This window comes from Solanum verrucosum, unplaced genomic scaffold (genome assembly GCF_900185275.1).
Source record: "Solanum verrucosum unplaced genomic scaffold, falcon-dt-bn FXZP01000103.1, whole genome shotgun sequence".
NCBI lineage: Eukaryota > Viridiplantae > Streptophyta > Magnoliopsida > Solanales > Solanaceae > Solanum > Solanum verrucosum.
In genome coordinates, this window is record NW_026020048.1 from 6,439,370 (window position 1) to 6,453,331 (window position 13,962).

Consider the following 13,962-nt stretch of genomic DNA (forward strand, 5'->3'; position numbering starts at 1 on the left):
GACATTTTGATGAGATGATACACAAATTCAATATAGTATCATAAAAGAAAATATATCTCACTGCCACAAGTAATAGAAAATAAAAATGAATATATTTATTATGTTTATAAAATCCCTCTTCTCTATTTAAGGAATTTTTTTTGAAAGCTTGACTGAGAAGGAAAATAAGAAGCTATATATTGCATTCATACTAGGGATGCTTTTAGTATATAAAAAACAAAATTTTAAAATAACACAATGTATATATGGTAGGCCCTTTGTTTTTGGTTAATCGCTTTCTGGTTTCTAGGTTGAGGAATATGCATACGGTTTTGGTTTTCCATATTTGTATTTTCTTTCATTTTTAATACATAGGTCGAAATTTTGGTTAATTAAACTTCAACAGCTTGTTTGACCTGTCCAAAATATTATTGAGATTCTTTTTAAATAATATTATTATCATTTATTTGTTGTATGTATATATCTATATGGTCTCCTTGTAGGATGGTTACTGCTAGAATAAGACCAGTCTAACATAAGACAATTTGTATATGTGAGGTTATGTGAACACTAGGCCAACTTTATCAATGATTAAAATAGAATAGTAAGTAGTTAAGTGTTGTGCTACTCTTATATGAGAGAGGCAGGGGCCGGGTTAGTCTCCTCTTCTCATCTTCTCCTTATTTAGTAGACTTTATGTATCTCATTTTGTGTGATACAGTTTAATTTCATAAAATATTTAAGAAAAAAAGGAATAATTTTGAAATTTGTGGGCTAAAATACTTCTTGACTATCTGTGTCACTGTAAATTATAAATAAAATTTTAAATAAAATTACTTTTAATTAGAAATATGACATTTTTTTAGATGAACAAAAATAAATGTATGCACATAAATTGGGAGGGATAAAGTATTATTTAGCATATGTGTAGTATCTTAATCTTCATTTTTACTACTCCATGTTGCTTTATTTATTTTGTTTATCTTTCTATTTTGATATCATTATTTTTCTTTTAATTCTGCTTCGATTATATATCGATCTTCTAAGTTGAGGGTCTATAATCATAAATAACCTTTCTATCCCATAAAAATAGAGGTAAGATCTGTGTATATTTTATCCTCTTCGAATTCCACTTGTAAAATTATATCATATTAAGATCTGTGTATATTTTATCCTCTTTGGATTACACTTGTAAAATTATATCAAATATGTTGGTGTTGTAGTTGAATGCTTGCAGATGATTTTCTTAATCCCAATTCAATGAGTTTTGGAATAACTAAAATTATTCATTTTAGGGAAAATTTCATTACAATCTCAACTATCCCATTGGCAATTGGAAACTAAATCCTATTAAGTTACATGTGCTTTTTTTAATTGATTAATATCCTACGAATATAGCTAAGAGTTGATTAACAATAATACGTTCTTGGTCCTTGCCTAATTTTAATTATTCGGTAGTACAACATATCTCTTCCTAATTTTAATTATTCAGTGTACAACATATCTCTTCCTAATATAATTAGTTAGGCACTTCATTTAGATGAGAGGTGTTGCATAAATTAGGTATAAGAAATAATACATAAAGATGATCCTTAACTTGGTTTCAGCGGATAACTATGCCCTCCAACTTTGAATGTGCACAAATAGTCACTTAAACTTGTATTAAAATTAAACAAGTAGACACACGTGTCCGACATGGCATAATACATGTAGGACGCCACGTAGGACATAAACTTGCCATGTATGGTGCCATGTTGGACGAATGTGTCTATTTGTTCAATTTTATATAAGTTTAAGTGCCTACTTATGCACACCCAAAGTTAAAGGTCATAGTTGTCAGTTGATGCCAAGTTAAAGGTCATGTTATCATGTATCATGCCTTTAGCATAATATCATTAAACAAGGGTAGAAAGAAGGCAGTTCTGAGTTGACGTCCAAAGAACGAGTTGTTGTCTCCTAATATCATTTTGACAATTTTCGACTCGTGAATTAAGTATTTTATAGGATGAGAGTTGAGTTAGGTCCAAAGTAAACTTTACTAACAAGTTGTTAGTATTAAATTCATTTACATTTTTGAATCATCAATTCTAGACATGCGAGAAATAGTAAGTATCTTATATTGATAGGCATAATGTACGTGTATTGTTATTTTCTTATACGATCTTCAAAAATATAACATTTCCTAATGTTTCTGCAATGACATTTCAATATAATACTCCCATTGTTTTACGTAACTTATATGACAGATATTTTCTTTTCATTTATCCAAAATATGTCACTTTTCTATAATGAGAAAATTTAATTTGAAGATTTCTTGTACATCATTAAGTGAAAGGATTAATAGTGCTTTATAAATATCTAAGATTTATTTTTCAGAAAAATATAGCCTATGTGAATTTATGTAGGACAGTTGATAAGCCAGGATGTGAAGAATCAACTATGAAATGGCAGAAAAGTTCGTGGATTTTGTACCAAATACTATGGTACCAAATTGAATTAAAACTGCGGCTGCTACTTTTATTACTTAACCGTACTTGAATATATATATATATTATATTATATGATTATTAATTCCAATACTGTAGTAGTTTTACTGCTTTTTGCCAGCAAGCAGACATTATAATTTAAGTGACTTAAAATCTGAGAAAATAAAGTAGGATTTAGTGGGTCCATTATTGAACCTTGCATGTGACTTTAGCTTAGATATTATACCTTAGCTTAGATATGATACCCAATTGAATTTATTTTATGTATAATTTTTTAATTGAGTTGGTCATAATTTTTTATGATTTGAAACCTTAGCCCCTTTTATTTGATGAATGGGCATGCATTTTTCTTTTAGCTAGCTTGGAGACCACCTACTTAAATAAACTTTTTTAACTTTTCACATGCAAATCAATATCAAAGTCCTCTTATTTGTGACCGACACCGACGTACACCTCCATCAACACCAATTATTTTGGCTAATTGTTTCATTCTAATTAAGTGTCAGAGCGCTAGAGTATAGATTATCGGTTCATCATAATTTTGATTCAAATATTGTATTTATTTTAATAAATTTATAAGTTATGCATAGTGGCAGGAGTCAGAAATTTTACTTAGGATATTCAAGAATAATAGTGTGTGACTGTCAAAATAAAATAAAAAAGTATTGTGCTATTTGGGATTCAAACCCAAAACTCCTTTATTTGAATGGACACTCATTACCCACTGCTTTTGTCAAGAGTGTCTAACTTTAAAAATATATCCTTTTAAATGTAGAATTTCACACATATATAAAAGAACAACTTTCACATATAGCAAACACAAAAATCATATTTGTATGTTATAGATATAGCTTGCATAATTGCGCTCCATAGCAAACTTTGCTATGCTATTTCGCTATACATATATACAAAAGGCAGTGGCTATTTCTCTATACATATATACAAAAGAAACAATTGTATAATTCGCTGGCTCCTCTTCAGATTTGTATAATTTCGCTGGCAAATCATTTGTATAAATTGTTGTCAGCCTCTCGTTGGTATAAATCGTTGGCATCCTCTCAATTCAATTTTATGTGTTTGTATGTCTGTATAAAATTTGAATTTGTATACAATTGAATCGAAATAAAACGTTTGTATATCAAATGTCGCTCTCTCTCTCGCTTTATACAAACATAAATTATACATTATATTTTGTATAATCTGTATTTGTATAAAGCGAAAAAGAGAGAAAGGCAAAAGAAAACTGGGCAGGGGAATATTTGTATTGTATAATTCTAAGTGTATAGGACGAAGATATATGTTTTTGCATGTGTATATACAATTTTCTCTCGCTTTATACAAACAGAAACGCAATTTATATATTTCTGTTTGTATAAAGCGAGAGAGGCGGGGAGAGAGTGGCGAGCGAGAGTTTAAGGGAGAGAGGCGACTGACAACAGTTTGCTACGGGGAACAATTAAATCAAACTGTAGTTATTATAACATTTAATTTAAATTAATAGTTTGCCATTACATACAATTTTATGTAATTTTCCAACGAAGTGTGTCCAATTAGACACCCTGGAATGGCTGTGGTTATGCCACTGATTATGCAAAAACTATTAAATTTTTTTAAAATTAAAATTTTAAATTCATAAATTTCAATTTGTGATTCCATGCGCCTCTATCTCTTATCTACGTGGTAGATGGATTTAAAGGACTTTAGAGTTCATCTGATGTTAGTAGGTTTGGCTTGGGTTTAAACTTTATAAGCATATTCATATATTCAGAAAAGAGGAGCAAATAATTGAGTTCGAACTGTATAAATAAAATGAGTTATGATAAAATGTCGAAGTTGTACCTATAATTAATATTCAAAATTTTAATATGTCATCACTTTTTAATAGTGTTTCCATTTACTAGATGTGGCACCCAAAGTCTTATCTGGCCTGTTCGTTTGTGAATGGCTTATCGCGTTCTGTTATGCGTACTATATTTAGAAAATGGAACAGAATATGCCACCGACGCTTACTTATTTGGGAGAGAAATCGAGCTTGTTTGACATTGTTATTGCGAATTCAGAAACATTTATTTTGAGAAAAAAATATTATTAGTGTTTGAAAAATCTATAAAACTGTTTTTAAATTAAAAGTAGGAGCAGTTTTTCTGTTTTGGGAAAAAGCTAAAAAAAAAATTGATTCTTAATAGAAAGCAGAAGCGCAGATAATTATTTTTTTCAAACTAACATATCCCTTTGATTTATATATATTTATCAATATATCTCTTTATTAATTAATTAACATATCTCACATGTTTGGGTAAATTCAATTTAATAATTTTATTTTTTATTTTTATATAACAAATTATATATTTTATTTTACGCTTATGTATTATTATGTATTTATTATTTTGCGTATTATTTTGCAAAATTACAAAAAAGACAACAATATTGTTGCAAGATTAGAAAAAGAAACTATTAAAGATTTCAACCCACCAAAATATGTATTATATTGATTGAAAATTTGAATATGAATATTTTAATTTAATAAAAATAAAAAATTAATTTATTTTTTTGTAATAAATGTTTAAACTAGTTTCTCTCTATAAAGAATTTTAATAGTAAAAGTACATTAATACTTGCCATTTATTGCATTTTGAGTTTCAAAAGATTTTTTTAAAAAAAATTAGTCAATTACAATTTACTTATAAAAAATACTTATCAAACGAATTAGCCAAACACAAATTATTTATTTACAAAAATACTTTTCTAAAAATGATTTTACAGAAGTGCTTATGAAAATAATCAGTAATTCTTAGGAGCAATATTCATAGCAACAATATTCTCTCACTAGTTTCAAGTTGTGTGACAAGATTCAACCAAGAAAATTAAAATATGTGTGAATTCAACATTAATTTCTTAATATTTGTTTAACGTATATAAAATAGGGAAAATTGTATGAAATAGCAAACTATTAATTCAAATTAAATGTTATTGTCACAATTTATTTTATTTGTAATTCGCAGCAAACATCCTATTTTTTTGTCATCTGATTCGATATACAATTAGCCATTTTATATATTTCTGTATAAAATGTGTTTGTATAAAGCGAGAGAAAAGTGAATATACAAATATAAATACATATATTTTCATCATATACACTTATAATTATACAAATACAAATCTTATTATAAATTTATAATGTATAAATGAATTTATACAAAACTGAACAATTTATATAAAATTGGATGTATTTAGAGAATTATACAAATCAAAAGTTTCATAGCGAACATAAAATTTGCTATGGAGCTCAATTATGGAAACTATAGCTATAACATACAAATATGATTTTTATGTTTGCTATATGTGAAAGTTACTCAAAAAATATGATTTTAAATAGATACTTAAAAAACATTAGTGGGAAAAGTTAACTGAGTAATTCTTGATGAATGAAGAAAAATAGGGATTAGTATTGTATATCTTTCGGCCTCAAAATACGTTCGTCTTTAGTTATTAAAAAAATACGTGTCTCAAAATATTTGTCGTTATAGAAGTGCAAGATAGTTTTTTTTATTCTTGATAGTAATTATTTTTGAAGAATATAAACACCTCAATTATAATATAAATGAATGAAATATTAAATGAACAAAGATTATTTCTTAAGATATACTTAAATAAAAATAAAGTAATAAAACATTCATTTTAAGTAATATTTTTTAAAAAAATATGTAAATAAAAAATACGACAAATATTTTAAAATCGAAGAGCATTAAGGAATGACCTAAAAAGAAAAAGGAAGGAAGAGAAACAACCAGGGGGAAAGAGGTGTTGTGAACCCGAGAGGGAACAAATATACACACGGCTCGAGAAATACTAGACATATTTTGATATCATTCTAGCATACCTTTTCTACGCTAGCATGTCAAAAAAATATTTTGATATTATTTATTCCACACATATAATAAGGTTGTACATTGTACAACATTTATTATTTTCAAAAATTCATTTTCTTTAATGTTGGGTAATGATGAGTCCCAAGTGATGGTTCGTGAATGCATCGAAGTATGATCGAATATGGTGTTTGTTTGATTAGTTGGGTTACTAATTAGTATTATTGACTAATATTACGATAAAAATAACTTTTAATGACAATAAATATATCTATTAACAAAAAGTACTAAAGTCCTTATCGGCATTAGTTTATTATCATTTGGTCCAATATTGCTACAAGCTTTAAGGACATTTACAAAGACAATTAATTACAAGCTGCCGTTAAAAATAATTTTTAATATAGTGTAACATACATGACAACTAATTCAAGCATACCTAATTAATAGTTTCGATCGTAGGGAGGATACATATGCATATGCATATCCATGATTATCTATAAAAAGCTATTGCATTTCATCGAAAACAAAGCCTATATATTCTTTATCTTTCTCTATCACACAAGAAGAGATTTAGGAAAAAAATAAGGAGCTAAGCGATAAGTAAAAAAAATTGACCAACATAATATGTATGACATCTCGTAACATTTGCTTAATTCATCTAGTGTACCACTATTGTTACTTTTGCGCATAAAGGCAAAAAAGAGGTCCACAAAATAACTTATGGACAATCTATTAGGGTTTATATATATAGATACAAAATTAAATAAGAAGATTTGAGGGACTTTGACCCTTTGATCTCCACACCTGGATGTGTTCTTAAGTCAACAACTTATTTAATTAATAATGGACCACATATTTGTGGTTCTAATTGACTAATATTGAGAAAGCAGAGCAAAAGTAACGAGCAAGAGTTTTGTGGTTCTAGTTACTTTTTTTTTTGTGGTTTCCACCGGTATTTGGTACTCACTTTGAAACCCGACTAAATCTGAATTCGTGTTGGGAAGTCCCATATTGGGAGGTAAAATGCTTCCTAACAAAGAAGACTCTGTATTTAGGAGATTCGAATTTGAGACTTCTGATTAAAAATGGAGTACTGACCACTCCATCATAACCTTTGTTGGATAGTTACTATACAAATCTAAAAAAGTTTGATAACAACATTAAAAAAAAGTTTGTGATAGGACGTTTTATTGCATTGACTATTTACCATACAAGTTTCTCAAAATCTTATAATGAGATCAATAGCTTTCAAACTTTTTATTGGCAAGAAAAATTAATGTAGTCAGTTTTTCTGAGAAGTTTCGACAGCTACTGACTAAAAAGGGCTATTGTCTTAGGGAAGACTAATCAGCCTGTGGAGGATTGGAGGATGTGTCCAAGTTCAAGTTGCATATACGCAGCGGTCAGAGACAAATCTAGAATGAATTTTGTGGGTTTAATATAATAAAAAAATAATTTAAAATGTATACTTACAAGAATAAAATACTAATTTTAAATATTGAATTCACCTGCTTAGTGATGTAGAAATTGGTAATGTATTCCATATTATGAATATGAATATCGTCAACAGTACTAACAAAGTTTTGAATTAAATATTCATTCAAAGTCATCTGATTTCACCTGACTTTAAATATAATTTTGAGCTCCATCGTCTTGAGATGTGACACAGTATGGTGGGGGCTGCTATTACGTTTACCTTTTCAGTGTCGCATTCTGAATTAATACAACGTACAGCCTCCGATCACATACAGTTAGCCAGCCAGTGATGGGCACGTACAATTTGAAAACACGTAGGTTGGATTCAGTTGGCCACACATATAGACTATAGTTGATGTCTTCAAATATATATACACACATGCATATAACTTATGTTTTGAAAATACATACATACACACAGGGGTGGAGCCACCTTGTCCCCAGGGTGTCCAATTGAACATCTTTCGTCGAAAAATTATACGATATATACACATAAAGTTTTGACTTATATTGGTATATATGATATTTTGGACATGCTGAAATAACAAAGTAACCAGTAGTGGAGATGGTTAGGGCTGTCGCTAGCACACTCTCTACCCCAATTTGATTCCTTGCATGAGTGTTTTTATTTTTCTGTAATTATTTTGTCTTCTTGAAGTTTGTAAGTAAATAAACATGCACAAGTTTAACATAAATATTCAGTAGTTTAGTGATAAATAGTGTTATGTTTGCCTTTAGTGACCCAAGTTCGAATCTCACCTCCAATAAAGATATTTTTTTCAATTAAAATTGAATTATTTCCTTATATTTTAATACCTTTTTCTTAAATTTTAATACATTTTCCTTTTGGAATAAGGTTTTAATTGGAAAAAAATCCTTAAATTTTAATACCTTTTCCTTGTGGAATAAGATTTCCTTATATTTTAATACATTTTCCTTGTGGAATAAGATTTCCTTATATTTTAATACATTTTCCTTGTGGAATAAGATTTTCTTATATTTTAATACCTTTTTCCTTTGTGGAATAAGATTTTCTTAAATTTTAATACATTTTCCTTTGGGAATAAGGTTTTCTTTCTGTATACATAGGAGGCACATTTACCAAAATTGTATCACAATATTATTAAAAATAAAATCTCTATAAATCATCGTTTTAAAAAAAAATTACTATTCAAAGTTTGAACCCCCTTTATAAAATTTCTGGTTACGCCTACATACAAATATAGTTGGCGTACATCCAATTTTTACTTAAAACAGTTTGTCACACATACAATTACAATCGGATACATTATCCACACGATTTAAGTTAGAATAAGATTTTGTATGGGCACGGCCGCACAGGTACAACGTATTTTGTCATGCCTTAAAAAAAATTGGTTATATTTTGCCAAAACGGATGCTAATAGCTCTATTTATGAAAATTCCTCATTTGGCACCATCATTAGAGATCAGTAGCACGTTCATTTTACAGTAATTCATAATTAATAATTCCTTATATATTTTGCGAAACGTTTAGTCATTTATCATCGATCAACCCAAGAATAGACTAATTACACACACACAAAACGTTTACACAAACAAACAAACAAAAAATGTATTTGTTCAAATAAACAGTCATTGTCATTTCCTTTGCAATCTTTTTTTTTTTTTTATTCTTTTCGATATTGTTTAGGAATTAGGATTGGCCCTTTATTATATTAGTATAATTATTGACAGTTAATTTGCAGAGGCACCAACTATTTAAACGTATATATAATGTTAAGTAGCAATCTATTACATAGGCTACTATTTTGTTTTATATTTAGGGTATCACCAATAATACTCTAGCTTGAATGAAATAACAATGACCTACTGGAAATAAATAAAGGGGCCAAAATCATTTAAAAGGATTCAAAGTTGGCACTAAGCATGAAAATATATTCCATATGATCAATTATTTAAAGACGTATCGCAATTTGTCCCAACTAATTAAATGGAACCATATCCTTATTCGGTATATAATAATAATTAGTTGCACTAACAATATTATTTTATCTTAACCTAGGATCCAGTCTTAAGAGGCGTATTTGGCCAATGATTCTAAATATTTATTTTATTTTATTTAACATTTATAGAATTGAAATTGTATTTTATTATATTTTTATAAAAAATTAAATTAATATTCATTATTAAATATCCTTAGAATCCTTTGGATTGAGAATCACATGGCAAAAGCTGACCCAACTTCTATATAGATTCTCTCCTATGCACCAACTAACTACTACCTTACACATGGCTATTAAGAATGAATTAATTCCAAGCTTCCACACTTAATTGAAAACTGTATAAATCTTTTATTTGTTTTGAATATGAATATTTTAAGCCAAACACCTGGATGTTCTTTTTTTTTTAGGACTTAAATTTTGGAGTTTGGACCTTAATCTATTTTGATATCATATTGAATTATATTGATATTTAAAAGTTTATGTGATTAGAATTTTTTTTAAATTTAATTCTATCTCTGACATCTAGATCAATTTCTCAGTTATTTAAACCAAATCAAATATATATATATATATACCTTTTTAAAAATTAAATTTTAATACTCATAAGCTACTTTAAATTACTAAAGATGGTATTTTTCTCTCATTTTAAAGTGACAAAAAAAAACCCATTATACAATAAGGGCTCGTTTGGTGTGAGGGATTAGAAATAATAGTGATGGGATAAGGAAATAGTGATGGGATAAAAAAAAAATTATGTTGTTTGGTTGGCAAGTCCGGGATAACTTATCCCGGGATTAATAATTAGTACCGGGATAAGTTATCCCTCCCCATGGGTGGTATAGTAATCCCGGGATAACTTATCCCGAGATAGAATAGGTAAATGACAAATATGTCCCTTTAAATCCTTTTTATATATCATTTTTTACATTTATGTATATTTACATTTTTTTTAATACCATGTATAATAATATTTACTACTCCTTATTTTTATGATAATTATACATATTTTTCTATTAAAAAATTATACTATATAAATATAATTTTTATTTATGAATTTATTTGACTAATTCTTATGTTTATTTTATTTTGATTTCTCATAAATTTTCTTCTCTTTAATAAACTTAAGAGGAAAGTTCTATTTTTAAGCTAAATAAGAAAAAAGTTATATTTTTAAATACACATGGTACTTATCATGGGAATACATAAACAAAATATTTAAGTTAAAAAAAATAAAAGTTTTATTTTAAAAAATGAATAACTAAAGCTCACAAAGAAAAATTTAAAAAGTTTAAATAAAGTGAAGGGTAATTTTGTAAACAAACAACTTGTTCTTAAAATTTATCAATATATATTATTTTGAATATAACAAACCAAACACTCAATAAGAAATAATCCCAGGACAACTTATCCCATCATAACTAATCCCAACATAACTTATCCCAACATAACTTATCCCATCATAACTCATATTCAAACCAAACGACCCCTAAAAGAATATTTATTAGGACTGAATACTGATGTTAAACAAATATTACTCACCAAGTAACCAATTTTAAACAATGTTCTTAGTATTTTATTTGAGTCTTCCTTAATCATTAGATAATATTCCGAAATTATGATTTGACTTGCGTGGTGTCACATCGACATTTTAAACAAATTCTCTTTTCTGATCTAAACTCTTTTCTTGTTAAAAAACAAATACCATATTTAGTTCTACTTCACACGACATATTTAATTACCATTCGATCAAAAAGGTAGTCAATTAAATTTTCGTTTAACATAATAATTGAAGTCAGCTCTCCATTTGGCTCAAATTAACTGTCGTGATTTTAAAAATAATTATCTCAAATTATTTATTATTTTTGAAGTTCAAGACAATATTATTTGTTTCATCCCCATTTTATCCTTACTTGTAATTTCTCTTTATGCCTATAAATATCTTAACTATGTGGTGATGAGTGATAACACATAAATAGAGTAAATATTCATTAGAAAAAAAGATTATACCTTGAAATATAAATAAGGAAAAATAGTCTAAGCCCTATCAATAAGTGTTTTTCAATGCCTTAAAAAAAACATAACAGACAATTTGTAACAAATAGAGTAAATGATAGACTATAATTCGTAAATTGATTATGGAAAGTGTATCGTTGAGAAAGAAAACTAGGAATATATGGACATTGGAGGAAGCAAGACATCAATCGGTCACAACATAGAGATGTTCCATTTAAGTCATCATCAAGTATAAGAAGAGAATAAAGGAAGGATTGAAGAAAGCGTATTAGTGTCAAATGAAGGAATATCACTTATTATAATAACTAGTACTAATGAACGTGCGATATATTGAATTGTTTTATTTTTAATTAAAGATTCATGTTTAAGTTTAAATAAGTAGAAAATTATTACTTAAAAGTGCTTTCTTCTTTTATGAATCATGCATATATAACACAAATCTAAATCAGTCGAATGATCGGATCAATGAAATCATTAATTTGTTATAAAGAAAACATAATTAATTAAAAGATTATTTATGTAATGACACATGATTTCTAAAAATTAATAGGGTTTCTAAATTTTAGATGGTTTGAACTTTGACCACACTCTAAAGTAATACTACCATGTCTAAAATATAAAATAAAATAGTACTATGTCAATTTCTCATACTCCACATCAAAATAAGGGGTTAATAAGGAAAAAATGACAAAAATATCCCTTGATGATATTCCTTTTAACACTTTTGGTAATTTAAGTTTGTTAAAGGTTGGCATTTTAACGAGACTCTAGCGGTTAGATTTAATTAAACTTGTTTTTATTTTAAACAAAGACATAAAATTTCAACGATATCGAAAACTACATCACACAAAAAGATAGATGAAAAGAAACAAAAAATATATCTCAAAATATGTTAAATATTTAACTAAAATAAAAAATTCTCATTTTTGATAAATTTAAAAGATTAAAACTACAATGAAAAATAATAATTAGTAGATCATTTTGATTCCAAGTACAATTTCTTACGAATGCAGGTGCAACTGGCAATATGCAAATATCTTTAGATACTATTCCAATCTTACAAAAAATAGAGTGACTGGGGAGGAGATTACGGAGGGTCTAATTCGATTCATTCTATTCCCAAAGGCGAATCTAAATCGAAGGAAATTAGAGGTGGGGGGCAAAGTTCCATATATTATTAATCATAGATTCACAATTATCATAATTTGAATAGTATCTTGTTAAAAAAAATTAGATGCTCTCACTGTACTAGTCAACCCCCATCCCTTTCAACTAAATTATAATCCATCCACTAGTACTTTCACCTCCCACTGTGACCAAGGGTTTAGTCTGGACCCCTACCTTGTACATTATTGTAAATTTGAATTACGAGACATAATTCTTACCTCCCAACAACAAACAAGGGGATTTAGGATTAAAAAACTAATAAAGAAAACAAATTTCATGCTGCTTTAAAGTTAACTAATTAGTTTGTGGAACAATATTTCATGTCTTATGTAGATAAATTTACTTCATACTATTTCGTGTAATTTATAGACGTCTACATATTTGTGTACCCTTTACAGTTGACTTATTTAAACTACAAAAGCGTGGAAAATCCCAATCTATAATACTACTAGTAATATTATTGTACATAGAAAAAAGATAAGGAGTAATATAACTTACTAGTAAAAATTGATACATTTTCCTTTGTGCAACATTAAAAATGGTCCACTCAAAGTCACTCGTGAAAACAACAATTATTAAAATTTGAAAGTTTCTCCGGAAATAGGGGGAAAAGAAAAACATTGATGGAATCATCTCTATACTACACTGTTTACTCCTCATTATTGCAGCATTTTTAATACTATGCACAATTAATCAAAAAATTATATAGGCGTTAATTAAGTGGAGGTTTGCTAACTCAAATAAAACTATAGGTTTAAATGGTTTTTGGTGATAAAAAAATATAATTAAATCCGTTTTTGATTACTTCTCCGAAGTTTCTGGACTTTTTAAAGATTTCTTGCAATCCTTTAGACCGTTTAATTACGTGGAGAACATTATTACAAGTTCTACTCTATGACAAAAATATTTTGTGATAGATTTAATTTAATAAGAACTATAGTATACTAGAATTACTAAAACAAAGTATCAAAACAAAATAATTTGTACCAA